Consider the following 20,118-nt stretch of genomic DNA (forward strand, 5'->3'; position numbering starts at 1 on the left):
CATCCGACCTTTCGTTTGCTTTTCTGGAATATACACAAAAAAAGAAGCAAGTAACCGAATTTGTAACAGCTTTAGAAAAAAGTGAGAACTTTGTGTATTTTGCAACAAAACTTTACATACACACACACATCTTAACAAGTTCCCAATTACTAACTCCGCTCAACTGTCTCAATAATGTTTGTCTACATGCCAATCCCTCCCCAGCCATTACCGGGCACATGTTGTAGGGTGCACAGTTGTCAAGTACAGAAAAACAAACTTAACCAGCACCAAACCACCGTCCTCAAGTCACGGAGTGGACTTACTTACTTTGGGGAACCCGGTCGGTGCCAGTGCAAACTGTGGACTCAACCACTTGACAAGTATCCGTACCTGCCTGATATGCCCGGCCACGGATCCATACCGTTCCTTGTCGAGATTCTACCGGCCAGATCTAGGTCGCGACTACTCGCAGAGGGTAAGGCCGCGTCAAAACTCCACAACCGCTCGTAACCACAAAACTTCCCTCACGACACTATTCGCGATTATAACTCCGGGGGTTTTATGCAGCGGAGAAAGAAGAGACAGAAACCTCAACGCCCCGGCACAAGACCCGAAGACCGACGAGAACTCAATGTCAGGAGCGTGGTCTGTTGTGTATATCCAACACAACGCTGAGCTGATTTCAGATACACACTTTCGAGAAATTGCAAATATTAATGATATTCAAATGAGATTCGGTGCTCAAACTTCGGTTCCCGCCGGTACACCCTGGGAGTGGACCTTCACAACAACTTCCCGCCATACGGTGTGGCCCTTCGGAATTCCCTGGAATGCCCACTTGCAGAAAGCCCGAAGTGGTGCATTTAGTACTGCACTGGACTAAATAATGATGCTGCTACTGCTGCTGCTGCTTTGTACCGGGCAAGTTGTTCCATTCAACTTTCCCCACACTGCGCCGAAGTTAAAGCGAACAGTGTTGGAGGGTTTTCTCGCACCCACAAAACCGCACGAGAGCCTTGCCGTCCGGATGCTTTCAGATTTGCGAACTGTGATAAGAATTAGAATGTCATTGTCGGTTTTTTTTTGGACGATCTGGAAGCTTGGGGGAAAAACTTTTATCTCGCGCACATCCCACACTAAGCGCGGGAAACAATAGCCTCAGCTCTGGTTCAGTTTAGCCGTCGGGATACGGTTCACTATCTTGATTGCCGCATATACCAGCTGGTGGTCCTTTGCCCGATTTTCCGCCCGGTGGGTTTTATCCCGGTACCATGTTCGGTCTCACATACTGCTGGACGGCGATATCACCGTCCATGATTTGGCTGAATATTTCGCTTACAGTAACACACATCAAACCCCCGATGGTACAGATGTTAGTTACGATACGGCGATACGTCCTCCTGCCGCGATGGCACGGGCATCAACGAAACAAGAAGCTCATTTACCCGCCTCACATTATCCACCGATCGGTTGAAGAAGATCGCAAAATCGAACGCACAGCTCCACTGCGCGCAGTTGGGGGAAAGTTATGAATATTAATGATGTGTCGTCACTTGGACCAGGTTGCTCCACAGAACCCTCCCCCGGGGGTGGGAGGAGGGCGCCCACAACAACCAAAAGCGATAAAATCTATTAACAAGCGAAACGAACCGTGTGTTCGTTTTTCGGTCAATTAAAATGTGATTCTCGTTGTTCCGGTGGAGATACGCGGTTTGGCGAGGCGAGCCCACATCACACGACACACGATCGGGTTTAGATCATTTAATGAGGCATTCGGTAAGAGGACTATTAGAACGATATCCCGCCTGGATCTTTCAGCGCCGTTTTTTTTTTTGAGAGCAACGCATGTAAAACAGGGGGAACATCCTCACATCGGTTGTCGATCGAATCGTAACCCGATGCGGGATGATCGATTAGCTGTGAATTTTTGATGAAGTAATTACCGGTGGCTCATTAGGGTTCTGTGACTGACCCGGGCTTGGGCCATGTTGTGATCGATCGATGCTCTGGATCGTTCGTTAAGGCGCTGTTTGGCTGAGTATGTGCTTTAACTTGTTAATCAACGTCGATCGTGTTCGGTCAACATTTTGCAGTTCAAAATACAGTTAGACGGGAAATGACCTTAAAAGATCTGACAAGAGTGATAACGACTCTTAAAGAGGATCAATAAATAGGGATTTTTACTGGACGATTAATTTCCCAGACTTGCAAAGTTTAATTCAAAAATAGAAAAACATATCCTGTATGTATTAATAAAATATAATAATTATTATTATGTCTTCAAAATGCAAATATTTGCGCCTTTTCACGCCCCTATATACATTTCTATCACTTCCGGTGCTCAATTATTTCGTCACCCCAGATGACTCGCCGCTGACCGATTGGTCACCAAAATTTCCACTTAACTTAACTTCATTTTAACGCCGTACGTACGCATTTCATGCCGAAACTATTTGCCGACTTTCCGAACGTCATAAATCTCGCCACAAACACGCATTTGCCATTTGTCTTCGCAGACACCCCTAGCGCATGCAAAACTGTTTTGGTTTGAAAAATAAAAACAGAAAACTCACAACGGCGATACGATCTGAGGTTCGCTTCGGAACGATGACGACGACGACGACTGCCTCCCTGGTGGGTGACTTACGCGAACATCCCATACGGCAAAACACACGCTGCGGCAAAACGCAACCGAGCCGCTAACCGACGCAACGGGGAGATTTGTCATTTTTGCTTCTTTTGCTGGTAGGTTCGCTCTTTTGTAGCTCATCTGCTTTATATCTTTCGCGGACGTGTTTTAAATTCTACGAATTGAAAAGTTTCTCCTGCGTTCGGTCCATCCTTTCATGATGTTTGTTTGTTTTTTTTTTCTTCTTCTCCGTCCAACAATCCTTGGAGTTAGTCATCTTAAGACGGCTAGTGTTAACACTTTGCATCCATCCATTCCGTTACGGATGTTGCGATCGTTTCTTGGACGATTCCCTTTACTTTGTTTCACCGGTTTTGTTTTACTTGTTCAGAGGAATATAACCATGTTTAATGCAGCTGGCGGAACCCAGTGCCATTTCGTACATAATTTTTACATCAACTCTTGTTTGGCTGATACATCTTACGAGCTGATCGGTTTTTTGTTTTGTTTTGAAGAATAATATGTACAACACAAAATGTCCCGATTTGCAAAATTTTTTTGGAAAAAAAGCAATTGAACGAATATTTTTCTCGTCTAGATTCTGGGATAAGATTTTTCCATTAAGGTATCGAACCTTTTCGGAAAGCGTTTCCATCAGATTAGGGGATCATTTGTCGTGCTTGTTCACTGTGACGAATCGATCGATCCGAATCTTGACCGATATTCCGAAAGTTCCCCAAAAAAAAGGGAATCACTTGCAAGATGCTACTCTTCAATGCAAAAAAAGCAGAAACACTCTCACATGCCAGACGCTTTAACGTACACCGGAAATCGTAAACAAATATCGCAAAAGTTCTATCTGCGAATGGGGACTCCCTATCCACCCGGCATACTGCGCGCCGTTGTTTAATCGTTTTTTTTTTTTTTGCATGGTGCCCTCTCTCAGCCAAGATGCGGTACGTTTGCATTTACGATTTGTTGCAGCACATGGTTTGGCGCATATGTTTCAAACGTATGTAAAAAAAAAACAACAACTACGTGAATTAAACGACATCCGGAGCTCCGGATAGTTGGTTGGAGGAGAGAAAAAAAAACAACAGAAACCAGACCACACTTGGTGTTGGGATTGAAATGCTTTAAGTTTCGGTACGATCGGTGGTAGGCGGACAGTTGACGGATTAATCTGCGCCACGAGTAGGCTCATTTCCTGTGCGCGTACAAGTTTTGCCTGTAAATCTCGTCAGGCGGTTTGGAAGATTATTTCCCTGCCCTGAATGGCAGCCGTTGAGTTGGAGACAGACCGAGTGACAGATTAAAATGCTTGACGAATGTGTGCATTGAGTCAGCCACGGGTACGGCAATTGTGCTGTGCAATTGAGTATGCCATGAATTTTTAATAGTGAGTACAATTTTATATACTAGGAATAAGTATCAAAATATAATTCAATTTGTTAAGGAATTAATTAACCTTTTTTGGTTAACCTTCCAAACCATTTTTTGAATATTTGTGGAAATATTTGCTTTTGAGTTAGCGTGTTTTTCTTCTAGGTTTCTTTTAAAAATATTGAGAAATGCTTTTTTTAAACAAAGATTCTCATACGAGATTTTTTGAAGAATTGTATGAATCTTGTGTTATCATTCACCTATGACTCCAAGGGTTAAACACTGGAAGAAATCTTTGAGGATTCTGTTATTAAAGGTTACGATTCGATTTGATAATTTATTCCAATTTTCTTGTAGTATTCCTTTAAAAATATCTAGAAATGTTCTTTTTAAACCAAGATTCTCATATGAGATTTTTTTAAGAATTGTATGAATCTTGTGTTATCACTCATTCACCTATGACTCCAAGAATTAAAGCCTGGAAGAAATCTTTGAAAATTCTGTTATTAAAGATTCGATTTGATAATATATTCCAATTCATGAATCATACGGCTAAATCACCCAACGCTTCTCAATTATTGGTCAAAAAAATATCAACCAACAAATCATAATAAACAATAAAATAAAAAATGCCCATCCTCTGTGAAAGTGCCACCAAACTACCACCCAACGAGGAGACAGATAAGTTACACCCTCCGCGAAACAAACAAAACATTACTTTCCACAACCGGATTCGTACAACGTTCCACTACGAGCCAAAGAAAGACGAGTGTATATACACAGGTTAGAAGTTAATCGAAATCCAGCGCAAATCTAGCTACCACACGGGGAAAAATCGTGCCTCCAATCAATGAACCAAGCACGCCGGACAACTTCCAGCACGCCCTGCGATGCGACCCAGAGGATCGGGTAATCGAGCGCCCATTTTCTCATTATCAATCAGGCGCAGTTTTCTCCGCTCCGAGCGGTAGCGTTTCAACGAAAACGGTCGATTTATGTTAATATGCGCACCACATCAACCCCAACGGTGTGGGCCCATTATTTGCTGGGGTTTTCTCCCCGCTAGTACTTGCTAAATACTTCGATTAGAAAGCGGGTAGTTGGTGGTGCTCTTCGCACCACCGAATGGGTGGTATGATTAAAATAAAAAATAACGACAATTCGTAGGCGTGATTTAAAGGGGCCTACAAGGGAAGTTAAAGCACGCTAGAGGTACGGTACGCAATGGGGTAGTACGGTTGAATACAGTAATAAAGAAAAATTAGTCACCCGTCGTGTAGGATAAAATCTTGTGTGTGTGAGAATTGAAGAAGGAAAAAAACGGCCACCAAATGGATGTGTCTACTTTTCATAAAATCATCGTAAAGATTCTTATACCAACACCGTTGCTTAAACAAAGAATAAATCATCTCCATCATACGATCTAATTGCCCTTTTGTTTCATTGAATGTTTTCCCCGTGAGTCAACGGATATGTAAACGTATTTATTTACCTTCTGTATGGTGTGTTACTCATCTACCAGCAAACGCAGGAAAAAAACCATTTCGGTCAGCTGCCGTTCATTAATATTCCGATCAAGCGACTTCAGATCACTCGGCGGTCCTGTACACGAACCGTCGGAACGATCGTGCCGAACCGATTGACTGAAGCGGTTGGGCAGAGGGCATAAAATAGATTGGAAACCAACGACGATTACGCACGTAATAGAAAATAAATCAATTAATCGGTCGCCTAACCCGCCGCCCCGATTGGACCTGTCAAAACAAAACAGTCGGTCGGATGGAAATTGCACAAATTCCCTGCCGGGCACTACTTCCGTCATGTGTCAAATGGTGGGCTCCGGATCGATCGGACGTGTGTAAAAATATTAGAACACAAACCATGGTAACGCTGGTGCTGTTTGTGTTTTGTTTAAACATTTACCAGGCCGAGCTGAACGTAAACCCATCCCAGTTGGTAACCTCGGTGACCAGAGTTCCAGGTCCTTTCCAGGGTGATACGCGTTGATAAACGCTATTCTTATGCAAGTGAAACGCATCCGGACCGCGTACGCAGATGGATCGAACCTATCGGTGTACACTATCAGGCAGCAAAACCGATTGAAGTGGAACAATCATTAGCGTGCCCGGTATCACCCCGAGGGACACCCGGGACATCGTTGTCAGAGCTGGTGTCGTCTTTATTGACGCACAGATAAGACCCATACGGCCTGTTATATGATGCAAGCGAATCACAACGAAATCGAATGGACCGACTCTCGTATCAGAAAGAATGGTGTGCCATGCTGGACGTGTACGAGTGAAACCCAAAATCCAACGGATCACTAGGTTTGAGGTCGCGCATTTAACTCTTTTTTTTTTCAAACCAATGACCATTTTAATCCTCTTTCGTCTGCACTATGGTGTAAACAAAAGTAAATTAAATTCGAAGCTTCGTGCATGCTGTCGACAGTCAGGAGTTGATTAAAATTGTTGATAAAAGCATGCATTTTTAAATAACAATTAAGTCAAAATACAATTAGCAAAATGAAAAGTATGCAAAGTTCATATAAAAAGCTACAATTTCTTTTAACTGTAATTGGTGCTGTGGAAATAGGAAAATTTAATTATATAATTTTAAATAGATAATTCAATAAATAAGTAGTTTAATAAACAAACAAATAACGAAAATAATAAAATAATAAATAAGTAAAAAAAGTAAATAAATAAGTAAGTAAACAAGTATGTAAGTAAGTAAGTAAATAAGTAAGTAATTATGTAATTAAGTAAGTAAGTAAGTAAGTAAGTAAGTAAGTAAGTAAGTAAGTAAGTAAGTAAGTAGGTAAGTAAGTAAGTAAATAAGTAAGTAAAAATAAAAATTATATTATGATATAATACGAATAAAATATTAATAAGAATAAAGAGTAATAAGAAATAAAAAAAACTAAATAACCAAACAAACAAACAAACAAATGAATATAGAAGGAAGTATATGAAAAATGGAAAAAAATAATAAATTTAAAAAAAGTCAATAAATAGCTATAAATTTAAATACATAAATAAAAAAAATAATTTACAATATAAAACTTAAAGATCTAGTCTGCATGAAGATAGTCAACATATAACTTGTTTGACATTCGCTGATCGAATTCTCATTTAAGCTTGCAGTTTACGTTTCTCCAACAAAAAGTTAGGATCTTTCTAAAAAAATAATAAAAATAATCAAAACTCCAATAAAAAAAACCATAGGACTATTTTAACAACCTTGGTTGATCCTTTCCATTTGACTGTGTGTAAAGAGTGAAAGCAGAAAAAAAAACAAAAACGCTTATCCCTTTCCTAGGCATGAAATTTCATCCACAAAAACCACTACCCAGACCATTTACCACCCATTTGCTCGTACCCGGTCACTATCAGTGACATAGAGGGCAGCAGCCACGCGAGGCCAACAATTTGTACAAACAATTTCGCGAGCATAAATCGAGGCCAAATGTGCATAATAGAGCGCAATCTGATTGGTGCGATGGAAGCGGTGTGGTGCAGAATCGGTTGTTCCAAAAAAAAAGGAGCAACTAGAGGAAACAGAACAGCAACCGTCATACAAAATCCTGAGCGTGCTCGCGTATAAAAATTCCATTTACGGTCTTATCAGCGAGCAGCGGACCGGACACTGGACTTCCCTAAGCTGGGCGCTATGTGTTTCAGCAATCCGGCCGGCTTTGACGTGCGGAACGCGGGGAGCCGATCGGTTTATGTTGATTTTTCAACTTCACCAAACACCGTTACGGGGGTCCCTTCTGCTGCATTGTTATTTTTATGCCTACTTTAAATACTCACACTCTCTCCCTCCGTCTCTTTCGCTTGCTTCCGATTTCTGCGGGATTTCTGGAGAGCAGGAGACCGAAAGTGCAGTAATGGGTAGCAACTGCATTCGTGACACATTCATGCCCACGCCCGTTAGCCGTGTAGTACTTGGGGTGTTGTGCGCCGTAGAAAAAGTCACGCCAGTCCCGAACGCGTGTGGGTGTCCTCCAGTTGGAGAATTAAAACTCGCTAGCGCAAAAAAAGGCAAAACACAGACCAAAAAAAACAAGCTATCGAAATCCTCCAACCCTTACTGTACGGTGGAAGGTTTCCGATAAAAACAGGCGAGAAAAAGAAAAAAAACAACTACTCCACTACCAGGCAACCGTAACTGACCACAGGAAGTTCGGAATGTTGCGAGGGGTAGGAAGATGCATGGCAGACGTGGGGTAGAATATTTCGTTTCATTTTTTTGTTTGCTTCTTTTTTCCTGCATCCCAAAACTACATGAGTGGATGGCAATTCTGGTGGCACGATTGAACGCGGATTAGACCCATCTGGCCCACCCATTAGGATCATCGCCATCTTGGGAATTTTGGCACGGCAGCTACAGATGAAGCTAGTTGCGGGACTAGATTATAGGGTAAAATATAGTTCGTTGCTATGGTCATTTGTCTAGTGATGTTTGGATAGTGTTTTTTTTGCAATGGGTCAAGTATCGCATTTCGTTTTGAGAAGAAGCAGCAAAAAATAATGTTTTAAAAACAAACTTGAAAAAAACATTTGATAGCTTTCACGAATTTTGGTGTGTTATATAATTGTTTTTTTTTTTTTTTTATTAATTCCAGATTTAATGTAAACCTAAAGAGTTATTTTAACAGTTTGGTTTTTATATATTTTTTTTACTTTTATTTATTACGTTTTACATTGTCTCATGCACATGTTTAGTATTTGTTCATTTACTTATGAGTTTCGTTTTTCATTCTTTTTTCTTATTGTTTTTTCTATTAATTTTTAACTGTGTTTCGCGGTTTTTTAATATTATTAAATTTTACTTTTCATAAATAAAAACAAAAAATCATTTAAATTTCTTCAAGAAAAGTTATTAAATGTTTGTTTATTGCAATTAATATATTCCCCGCTACTTATTCTTCAACATAATTCAAAAACAAACATTCTCCTTTCTATCCCAATACAGTATGTTAATATGAAACGCACATAAAAAATATTTGCCACACACCTCTTCACCTGCAAACAGAGCGATTGGAATTTCTCGCTATAGTGCAGGCGAGCAAAAAAAACTGGAAGTCATCACCTTAAATAGCTTGATACTTCCTCCTTACATTGCCAAATCCAACCAAAGTCGTGACTTAGCCGTGTGTGAGGGTTACGATCTTTCAACCGGCAAAAAATGCTATCCACCAAATGGAAGCGATAGAGGATAAAATTGAGCCTCTTGTTTCCCTGCCGGCAGTGCGATCGGCAGCAAAGAAATGCAACGGAAAGCTTTTGCATCAAAAACGAGAACAAAAACCTCGAAAGATGAACACTTTTGTTTTTACAGCCCGCGGAATCATCAAAACCGGCAAAGCGTAAAGCAATTTTTGGTTTTGACGGCATCAGTCAAAACCTTCACCAGTTTAAGTTTTTTTGCCTTCCCGGTTCTTCCTTCCTGAGTTCCTAATCGACGATAGCTGGAATTCGCTATGCAATCGTCAAATTTTCGAACTACATGGAAAAGACATTCTTCAAGCTAGGGTTTTTTTAAGCTTATTCCCGGTTTCTTGATAGTGTGGCACCAAAAATCTGTACCACCATTCGTCAATGTCGGACGGCCGGTTGTGCGTGGGTAAAATGGAATGAAGCGACCAGATTCGGCTCATCTCGTCGTACTGGTGGCCTTGCGTACACAAGGCGTATGAGTACAGCAAAGCGGCAAAAACAAAACGTTAAACGTTGATGAAATGAATCCCCATACGACAGACGGGATGGAAGTACATTAGAAGAATCAAATTCCCCACCGGGCCCATCTCCACCACTGCACGATCGCAAGCCTCGACCAGAAAGACTTGCGTTGCAAAACATGTCAAGAGTTCCTCCCGCAATTCAAAGTGGTCCTAGTGTACCCTTTTATGGTGCTTGCATCCTTTCGGCCAGACTAAAAATGGATTTCGCTAACATCTTCGATGGTCTCCTTCGTTATGCTTCTTCCTCCAGAACGCACCCGTGCGTTAGAGAATCCAAATTGAAAAGTTTCAAGTACATCAATGCCGCTCACGGATGATGAAAAAGTAAAGCATACCGCTGAAGTAAAACTACCGTACCAAAAAAAAAACGCCACAAACGCCCTTTGCGAAACAAAACTGCCAACAAATGTTGTTCCTTTCGGGAGCGTCTTGAGCGACCTGCTGCCGCCGGTTTTTTGTGGATTGGTGTTTCATTCAACTGTCCCGTTTAAACGATGCGCAAAAATGGAAGGAAAATACGAACAAAAACTGAGCAACATTTTGGGAAGATTTGGTTGCTGTTAGTGTTTGGTGAATCGGATTCAGATTCATGAATCTGAAGGAATAACTGAAGGAATTTCTTTTTTGAAGAATCAACAATCTTTGAAAATTCAAGAATCTTTTGAGAGTCGATTCATGATTTGAATGACTCTTTACTGTTTATGCTCAGTGAGTGACTCTTCACTGAATGGCTCTTTTCAATCTTCCTCTGAGGACATGAATGACTTCTCTTAATGAATTATATAAAAATCGCCTTTTTGAACAATATTTCGTAATATTAAAAAAATATTGCCAATATAAGACTTAATTCTTCAAGAATTCTAATTGTTACACTCCTTAGACACTTTATTCTTCAAGAATTCTAATTGTTACACTTCTTAGACACTTTATTCTTCAAGAATGGGAAAGATATTTTTATAAAATTTTATTACAAATACCAAAAAATAATATTGATCTGTAATTGGCCTTAAACAGCTGTCAAATGTACATCCGCTTGTCCTCATGCACGTCCTCAATGTCCAATTTCTGCATTTACTCACTTGATTCACTGTCCATCAAACCGGAAGCAGGAACGTGTTGCGCATCGGCATGACCGGAATGGCAAACAAGGGATGCCCAGCACGGTTTTAACCTTCTTTTTTTTTGTTTTGCTTACCCGCAGCAAAAACAGAAGAAAATCCCATCCCCATCGTACGGATCGTCGCACTGCAGTGCACCGAGTTTTGCAGTACGTCGATGCATATGCAAGCGCAAGCACATCCTAATGATGGCAAACAGAAGCCAGAAGCCACCGTACAAGCCAGAAGCCACAAGACGGCATCAACTCCCGAAAGACATGCACTGTACCATTCACTGCCCCTGCCGTGGCAACGTCAATCGGGGGGTTGCCTTTTCATGCTTCTGCTGCTGCGGCTGCTGCTGCTGTTTCGTAGCCTCGCGCGAAATCAGACCGTCGCATCGGTCTTATCTCGAAACGAGCAGATATCCATCTTGTAAAACAAACTCGTAACGTTCCACCCAGGCCCGTACACGCACATCCTTTCCCCATTTTTGTTATCCTCTCCTTTGGAGAGAGCTCCAAAAACGGACCCCAAAGGAAGGTCAGGCTACCGTACCGGGTGGGCGTCCGTGGAACGACGCGATCGCAATCAAATACTGGAACGAACGAATCTGCTCCATCTTCCAAAACTCCCGTAACCCAGCAATCAGAGTTGCATTCCCAGGGCTGCAACAAAAAAACAAAAAAAACCTACTCCACACAGGTAACGATGCAAGAGGAACTCCGCAAAGGAGCGACGGTCGTTGTCGTCAATTTGGTGCTATTTTCTTAGTTGCTTATTTAGGATTTTTCGTTTCTGTGTTTTTTTTTTTTTTCGTGTTGACCACGTTTCGGGCTGGTTTCATATTGTCTTCGTTTCACATTTCAACAAGGTTTTTTGTTCTTTTTTTTGGGGGGGTAATGGCAAGAAATTTGCATATTTCGCTGTTCTGCAAAAGAAAAAACAAATAACGTGCAAAGTCGCAGCTTTATGGAAACATTTCAAACAAAACGTTGCAAGCAACACTGTAGGTACTGTATTGCCAACCCGCGGCAAAATGGGTTAGCTGGCAAAGTTTAGCCGGCACGGAAAATTAGAACATTTGTTGCAGCTGCACATTAGTAGTGGCCAAAAATGTGGTAAAATGTCCCGTAACGTTTTGCTACTGACTTGTGTCATTTTGCTCTCAGTTGGAACCGTTGGAACGCGAAACAACTGCGATCGAAATTAACTTCCAAAAATTAAGCTTTACATTTCGACAAAATTGCACAAACGAAACAAGCAGCTTTTCTACAGGCGAAACTTAAGATAAAAGTAAATACAAAGTCTCGAAACGATTGGCTATTAGCATTCGTCACCGGCAGTCGCTGCTCTAATGAGCAGCTCTGAAACATAAATATGGTAGCACATTCGGCACAATCGCCACCCCCTTTCGAACAGCCTCTAGCCTCCACCCCCCCACCACCCAAAAACCTCCCCCTTGTTGAGACAATAAACAACTGGTGGTCCCTGGACTGGCCCACCTAATCGGGTGGAAAATTGAGCCACCAAAATAGCGACGACACCGGTTACAGTCAGTCGTCTCAATAAATTCTTCCCCGTCTTCAACGACACCCGTGAGGTGAAGCTGCCTCTCATCACCTGCTTGTGTTGAAACCACTTTTCGTGCGCGCTAACTCGAAAACTTCATAAAGCGACAGGTACTACCACGTACCTAATCGATCGATGTGAGAAACTGGGCGATACGCCCGAAATACGTTAACCCCACCCTGGGGGGAGTTCCACCTTCTCCAGTGGAGTCTCTCGAATGCTCCAACAAACCAACGGTGACGATGAAGGCGGTTAAAACAAGCAAACGAATTAAAAACACATGTTCTCCGATAGCGACCAAAACGACGACATTCATGTCCGATGTCCATTAACTCGTCCCTTCCTTTTGGTCCACACGCGCGGACGAAGTTGGGGTACGGCTTGTCGAAGATTACAAGACCAAGATGAGCGTCGTGCTCCATAAGAGGAGGAACCAAGCACACACACGCAGACAGTGTCCAGGCCCACACGAATCTCCCGACCTTCGTGGTTGTGTTGTGTATGTGCGGTACGTAAGTGTTCACCTCATTTGGCTTAGGTTTATAAATTAAAGATTATCCTTATTATTGTGCATTTCGCTTTGTACTACGATCCGTTTCCAGAAATGCGGCCGACTGCTTGACGTTTATTTCGGCAGGTCACTTTGGACGAGTGGAGCACTTTTTTGTTGGAGGGCTTCTCGTAAAGGATTGAACGCTTGACGCCACACAGCTGACCAACGACACATGCATACGACGCCTGCTATAGCTAAGAACCTTGTCGCGTTCTCGCGTCTTACTTCCCACTTTCTTAGGTTACTTTTTTTCCTGTCGTTTCTTTTGCGCGCTCGGCGAATTGTGTATGTCTGGACGAATGTTTTTGAGCAGTTGGACCACTTTGTCGGATGGCTTTTCCTTTGCCCTGTGTCTTCCAAAGCACTGGAATGGAAGTTCTGAGGCTTCGTGAACACACATATTCTTTCTTCCTGTGTTCGGGTTCAATCCGTTGCTTAAAATGTTGCCTCCGGACACGATTCCAAAAAACCTGCAGCACTCGATACTCTATTCGGGGGGGAGCACAACTTTACGATGTCAACCACCACCAACCGATGCATAAGAAATCGATTTGCCAGCAGAAACACGAGATGGTTTCCGAAATGCTGAAATTGGAAGCGACATTAACCAGTAGCACTGGTTCGGTGGTTCCGTGCCAGCTACACGTTAGCACAGCGTCACCTACCGTCCGTTCCTAGCCTTGGTGTGCGCTGGAATTATCCATTTAGAAGGTGCATAATATTTCGATTCGTTTAGGCACGTCGTTAGCGTTACTGCAGATCGTGCATCATTGGAGGGAGCTGAGCGAGGCGGCGATGTTGAGGATTCATTAAAGGTGTTGACTGATGGTGTCGAACATTAAGATTGATTCGAATGAGCTGTGAAAAGGGCAAACCTTGGAATCGATAGTTTGGTTGTGGTTGGTTTCGTTGGTGCTCGTAGCGGATGTGTCATTGCGGATATGACAAAGGTTGTGAGAAAACCGGTCGATTATTGTTCGTGCCAATTAAATGCAAATCGCTCCAATAAATTATGCTTTGAAAGGAAGAAACGAAAGGAATATAGGAAATATGCAACTCGAAATATAACTGTAATGATCCAAATTAATGAAATGCTCCAAACTCCTTGGGGTTTTATTAATTTTATTTTTTTACCAATTATTTCTGAGATCTTGAACTATAAGAAACCAAATTTTGCCAAGCGCGAGTTCCTCTCGCTTAGGTATTGAGTATTTATTTTAGTGAATGAATTTTAACCATCCTGATGCACTCTATAATAACCTTGGGGAACTTTTGTACTCCTTCCAAATTTAATTTTCATTCATCCGTTTAAATCCTGTATCTCATGCATCAAAAATTGTTCATCACTTTTAGCTCTCCAAAAAGTTAGCATTTAATTCTTTCAAGTGATGATGCATTTTATAATCTCTGCCATCGCAACTGTCATGCCCGTGGCATGCGTCATCAAGGTAATGAACTAATTCTTCGACTTCGTTTAATTATCTCCACTCAACCATGACTTTGATCTTCTCGGTGTATGGCGAAACATTTATGATTTACCTTCAAAATGCCACCGATTATTGCCCTTTGTATATTACCGGCGAGAATCATCGGTTTCTACCCACGGCGTAAGAGACTTCAAAGTAACACCACCATCTCCAACACTTGTGAAAAAAGATCATCAAAACGGGCACCGAACGAAAAGTTTGCGATCTCATGTGAAATATTGCAAACGAATGTGGAAAAAAACAAACATCCATGTTCGTTACTTCGTACATTCCGGTTTTTCCAATCGATCCGTTCGGTTCCTTTTGCGGAATTTCACATACGCCTCCGTGTCGAGTTTTGTTCGCTGTCATCCTTAACGTTCAGTGAACTGCACCATGCAGTCCTACGCACATTTGGGCTCGAAAGCTGACTCAATCCACACGACCATAAATCATCGTCCCGGAACCCAATCTCATTAGCTACGGGATTAATGCAATTGTCCTTTCCCGGAGGTTTCGGCAGCGTACCGGCCTACCGTTCATTAACACCATCGATGCTGGGAATCATATTTCCAGCACGAATAACGACAAAAAATACGCGAGCCTTTAAATTAAGTGGAAGCGCGAAAAAAAAATCCAACCCTGTCCCGTGCGGCAATCGCAAATATCACTTCACGAGTAATGGAATCCTTCCGTACAATTGGCAACAGTGAAGGCACACACACAAAAAAAATCATATCTGTTTGCCGAGGCGCTTGTGAACGCGAGGCAGATTTTTGCGTTTTTATTTACTTCATTAATTGGCCGCCACCTCACGCTTCCGTTTCGCGCACAGATCACACGGGCTCGATGTTGGATGGTGTGGTACGGACACACAACGGTGTCTCATCCTCCAGCTTCGCAAACACCCAGGTTCCACGGTTCGTTCGGTTGCATTTGTCATGCCAATAAATAAATCCGATCACAACAGCCTGCCTACTCGTGTGCGATGGTGTTCCACCGTGTATGAAGGCTCCAATTCCTACAGCAGCGCCCGATGGTAGGCACAACGCAGCAGAAGGAATTATGCAGATGCGTGAGCATAAATTTGAATACATCGTTCGGGGGGGGGTTTTGTTTGTTTTGTGCCCGAGTGTCCTGTGTTTTCCCTTCAGGAGAACCTTCAAGTTGACAGAGCGATATTGTTTTAACTTGTGTCTCCGAGTGGCTTTACTGGAAAGACAAAAAAAGGGAGAAAAACAAAACATTGGAACTTACGTGCCTTCTGCAATAGGAACTCCTTCACCATTACCTCCAGAACTCCAAACGGGGAGTTGCAGCGAAGCAGCAGATCGAAGACTTATGATGAAAACACATGAAAACGCATCATCCACAGTAAAGTGCTCCATCTTTTAGCTCTTCCGTAACATGCAACGGAACAGAGGGAATAAAACAAAGAATCGCAACATACTCTGCCATTCCTTATCATAATACACTCCTATGTTAATTTCCGCGAAACTGCACCGCTGTGCAGTGGTGGAACGATCGATCAGCGCGCCCCGTGTGCTATTTCTTGTTGCTAAGTGGAGGACATGCAATGTTTCCCACATGACTTCCCGAGCTAACTCCATCCGGATGTATATATACCTTGACCCTTTGCCAAGGAAGGAGGAAGTACACCCAAACAAACACAAAACCGCACGAACAAAGCGAAACATATTGCACGAGCGTTTGTGATTCATAATGTTGTTGCAGATCGAGATCCGAGCGATTTGAATACATTTGAACTCCACTCAATGTACTGTTGACATGAATGCGCTGATCGTAAGTGGTGCTTTTTGTTGAGGCGGAATGAATGAACCAACGATGGAAGAGCGTTTAGAGTTTTAGTTGGACGATTATTGAAGTAGATTTAGATTACTCATGCGTGCTTGATTTTGAAGTAAATTACATAAAGTTAATTCCTTTCTGTTTTTCATTACACTTTTAAAAAAAGTCGTCTAATGATGAATTCAAAAATTAAAGGCAACATAATTATGCAACCTACCAAATATACAATGCTTCAAACAAAAATCCAAACATAAGGATTTTTTATTTATTATTTTATTGAAAATATTTGCTTGAATTGGCATAAATTCATCACTGACAGCTTATGCGTCGTATTCAATAAAATTCGGCAAAATTTCTCAAAATCCTCAAGAAATTGCTAAGTGTCAGAATATCCTCAAAATTCACAATATTCATAGTATATTTAATGTTTTTTTTTTTGTACCTCATAATTAGAGTTAAATGTAGCTTCTATTTGTGAACCTCCTCCTCCTCCTCCTATTAAAGCTCTTAACGAAGATCAATTCGCATTAGCGAACAATTAGCTCATCTCTCGCTGAAATTTGGAACTTAAACATCAAACGTTATTCATCGGTTTTGATGTCTTTTAATATTTTTTTAGCAGAAATTAACGTAAATTAGTGTTTCTTTATTTATTTCACATTATTTTTATCATGAAAAATTAAATTGTGAAATAAATTACCATTTTCATTGAAGTTGTACGAAAGATCTCACAAAAGCGAACGTTATTTTAATGTCTAAGTGTCCGGATTTGCTTACGGAGTCCAAACCACCGAAGGATATTTCAGATTTCAAAAATCGAACGTTAACTTTGTGTTCGAAGCTTGTCGAAGCAACTCAATGCATGGTTTGTCTTCCTCTTCATATAAAACATCACTTCCTAACCCTATCCCCGGTACATGGTAACATCCTTTCCGTTCAAAGATTGTAACTGCCTGATGCCATGTGAAACATCCCAATCAAATCGTTGCAATCGGTACAGAACAAAACATTGTCGTCGCAAGTCGTCCACGTTCTGCTCCTAACCAGAATCTTGCTTTCTTCTGGCTTGCCTGGTTCTGTTTTCTTAATTTGCAGTCATGTAACATTTTCTCCATCGCGGCACGTCACGGTCGGCAGTGAAGATCGTAAAGAAGAGACACCTCCATCGACACTAACGCGCTTGGGAAGAGAGAGAGAAAAAGAAACAAACGACACGCCAAGTCGCGCGTAGCTCAACGCCTGATTCAGTCGAGCCCTAAATTGTCCTTTCGTTCCAAGGCACGATCGATTCAAAGCGTACGATTTTACGAGCACACCATTTCACGCCCCAAAAAATTGTGCCAAAAATGTCACCTTAACGTTTGCCAGCATCGTCGGGCTGTTTGGAATCGCCAAGGATGCAGGAAGCAAATGAAAAATCGATCTTTTACGCTTGTTTGGTCATTTACTGACCGTGAAGAATCTTTTATCAGTCCCTTTTTTGGTAAACCAGAATAAAACAAATGTGTCGTTCCGTCTTCCTTCAGGACCTGCGGGCCCCGGGGAACACTTTGCCGTGAATAACATTCAAACTGTTCGAGCGGGCGAAAGAAAATGTAACGCACGATCGTAGGCCCCGCAAGCTCATCAAAACCGGAGCGCATTTGCCCGCGAAACGGTTGACGGTAAAGAAATGTAACAAATTTGTTTGTTTATGCAATCTTGGCAGTAAATCCAAGTTTGGCACGCGGAACAAGCGGCAAAGCGCAGCGAAAGAGAGCGCAATCGCGACAACAGTCACTCGAATCTGGTGATATAAAGCGGAGCGCTTAAACACAGCAAGATCGCGTGCATAACTTTGCATTCCACACGGGTACGATCGCACCGCATGAAGTCGGGATCGGTTTTGGGTCGGTTTGCGTGCCAAACTCGCGACTCCATGTGTTGTCTTTGGTTGCCATTTGTTCGTTAGAAGAAAAAAAACGTGCAAAAGTGAACACATATATATGCATTTTTTCGTGCTAAAGAAGAACTACAAAAAAAAGGATCGAAGTAAAAAAGCAAACCACCAAACCACTCGATGGTTTGGCCATTTGAGTGAAAAACATTTTTAAACTAATTAAAACAAGATTCCGTACCGCGCGCTTTGCAATCCTTTCGAGGCGAAGTTAAGGGAAAACTCGTAGCGTTCGTGGTTTTGATGTGTTTCCGATTTGGGTACGATGTTACGCTGCTGGATGCTGGAAGATCAAACGTAACCAAATCGACGAACCGGTAAGGAACGGGAGTTAAAATGCAGAAAAGCGACGAACAAAAAAAAAAGTTCATGTCCTACAGAAATCAGCGCAAAGGGAAACGAATCGATTGTGATTGGTTCCGGTTGGGGGTCTAATTAGAAGACTTTTTTTGCATATTGAAGTGAAATGAATGTCTCGTTTAAAAAAGATTTACAAGAAGCAGTTGTGTCTAAAGTGGAATGGAAATGCATGTAAATTTGTTAGTTTATTGATAAATGTCATGAAAAATATCATTTAGCCCAAAGACCCGGTATATTATGGCCTTGAAGAGTCAATTCAAAATTCAAAATGAAACACGTTCTTAAATTAACTATTGTTGGGTCACTAGTGATTGGATTTCCAACTCACAACAAGGAGAATCGTTGAAACCGTCAGAATGAGTGACACAAATGAGTTTACTTATCTGATTCTTTTAGGAGTTAGTCATCGGGGAGGGTCATGGGTCTCATGCAATGACTCATGAACGAAATGACTCCTTAATAAATTATTTTACTCATGAGTGGATCAGCTTTTTGTTTGATTGGAATCAATTGATTCGTAAGAAAAATTCTTATTTATTATCAAACAAAGCTATTCTCCTTGGGCTATTCTTTCTATTCTAGGACCCAAATCAGATTCTTAATTAACGAATCTTTAAATCTTATAAAAGACTCTCAATCACTACTGCTATGAATTATGAAAAATCAAATATTTATGATTCATTTTAGAATTTTGAATCTTTAAAGATTCATGATTCATTTCAGAATATTCATTTTTTTAAGATTCATGGTTCATTTCAGAATCTGTAATCTTTTAAGATTCATGGTTTATTTCAGAATCTTCAATCTTTTAAGATTCATGGTTCATTTCAGAATCTTCAATCTTTTAAGATTCATGGTTCATTTCAGAATCTTCAATCTTTTAAGATTCATGGTTAATCTCAGAATCTTGAATCTTTAAAGATTCATGGTTCATTTCAGAATCTTCAATATTTTAAGATTCATGGTTCATTCAAGATTTTTTAATCTTGAGCGAATTAAAAATTATCAAAGATCCATTTGTTTTCAGTGATCAACTCATGATTCGTATGACTCTTTTCAATAGATTCATCCAACGCAGAGCTATACTAGACACAAAAAATCCCTGAACAGCAGATTAAACTCGCTTAAAAAATATGTAAAAAATACTCCGTTTATGTTTTACACTTAATTTAAATTATGTATATGCAAATAAGTTCTCTTTATAAACTATTATTTGAATTATTTCATATTGTGTACATAAAAATATTAAATACAGCAATGTTGATGTATAAGATCGTCTCTATGTAACATCCTTTAATTGCTCAAAATAGATAAAAGAACTCCCCCGAAAGGTTCTCAAAGGAATCAAAGCAAAGGACAATGGCAGAAGTCGAAAAGAAACAGAAACACTACGATAATTGCAATTATTTTCTGTTTGCATTCTTACTGCCTCGTTGAGCTTTTCTCTTCCCATTTCCAAGCTCACATACGCGATGGCGTTTCATGTTCCCTTTGTACTTTTGGAATAAAACCACACACATATGGGGTGCTGTTGACGGGTTGTGTGTGTTTTTTTCTCTTGCCAGCGCCAGCGCATTTCACA

General features: G+C 41.1%; 1 protein-coding gene across 11 annotated transcripts in view; it reads left to right on the forward strand.

Annotated features, from left to right (window-relative positions):
* LOC125768032 (teneurin-m) overlaps positions 1 to 20,118 on the forward strand; it is a 616,010-nt gene that overhangs the window by 385,125 nt on the left and 210,767 nt on the right. The window lies entirely within an intron of this gene.

The sequence above is a fragment of the Anopheles funestus genome, chromosome 3RL (assembly GCF_943734845.2).
Source record: "Anopheles funestus chromosome 3RL, idAnoFuneDA-416_04, whole genome shotgun sequence".
NCBI classification, from domain to species: domain Eukaryota; kingdom Metazoa; phylum Arthropoda; class Insecta; order Diptera; family Culicidae; genus Anopheles; species Anopheles funestus.